Source organism: Ornithorhynchus anatinus, chromosome X2 (assembly GCF_004115215.2).
Source record: "Ornithorhynchus anatinus isolate Pmale09 chromosome X2, mOrnAna1.pri.v4, whole genome shotgun sequence".
In the NCBI taxonomy this organism is placed as follows: Eukaryota; Metazoa; Chordata; class Mammalia; order Monotremata; family Ornithorhynchidae; genus Ornithorhynchus; species Ornithorhynchus anatinus.
This window is the reverse complement of record NC_041750.1, coordinates 1,273,002-1,274,065: the sequence shown is the minus strand read 5'-3', so window position 1 is coordinate 1,274,065 and position 1,064 is coordinate 1,273,002.

Genomic DNA, 1,064 nt, shown 5'->3' with positions numbered 1-1,064 from the left:
TATTAGGCATTAATACCCTGTACTGAATGCTGGCTGAATCCAGAGGGCCGTACTAGGGACCTCCTGTTTGCAGGGCACTGTATTAAGCATTTGGGAGAGTACAACAGCAATAAAAGACAGGATCCCTGCCCTCGGTGAGTGTTCATTACAGCAGGGGAGACGGACATTGATAGAAATTAATAGAAAGTGAGGAGGCAATAGAGTTTTGAGAGATGGACATAAGTGTTGAGTGATTGGGAGTAGAGGGTGGGTGCCTATTTGCTTAGGTGTTAGGAGGAAAAGGACAAGGGGAAGGAGGAGGGAAGAGGATGAGGAGGAGGAAGAAGAAGCAGAAGAGGAGGTGGAGGAAGAGGAGAAAGAGGAAAAGGGAGAGAAGGAGAAGAGGCATCTTTTTTTGATAGTCATTAAGCACTACGATGTGCCAGGCACTGTACTAAGCAGTGGAGTAGATACAAGCTAATCAGGTTGCACATAATCTATGACCTACATGGAGCTCCCAGTCCCAATCCCCATATTACAGATGAAGTCACTGAGGCACAGAGAAGTGAGGTGACTCATCCAAGGTCGCATAGCAGACAAGAGGCACCGCCAGCCTTAGAAACCTCTTCCTTTGGACTCCCAGGCTCTATCCACTAAGCCGCGCTGCTTCGTGCTGCTTTGTTCTTGGCAGAGGGATACTTTAAACCAACAGTTTAGTCCCTTGCCCTGGCACTGCAGAACCAGGTACTGGGCAGTCGCCCAAGGGGGCAGAGAAGCTGGAAAGGGATTTTTAGCAACAGCTGTGTGCACTGGTCAAGCATGGCGGTTGGGAGGCAGACGGTCGGGCGACTGTCCCGGAGGATTGTCTTTAATGATCAACCACATGACAGGTGTTTGAAAGAGACGGTGGTTTCATTTTTGAGATAGAGGGGAGAGAGAGATGCTAAGAGCTGGTTGAATTCAAACCCCGGTCAGCTCCCCAAATTGAGTGTGGGACCAGCATAGAAGGGATAGGATCAGACCTCAGAACACCCCCTTACCCAACCCAACAACACAACGTTACTTAGGTGATGAGAGTCATAAGG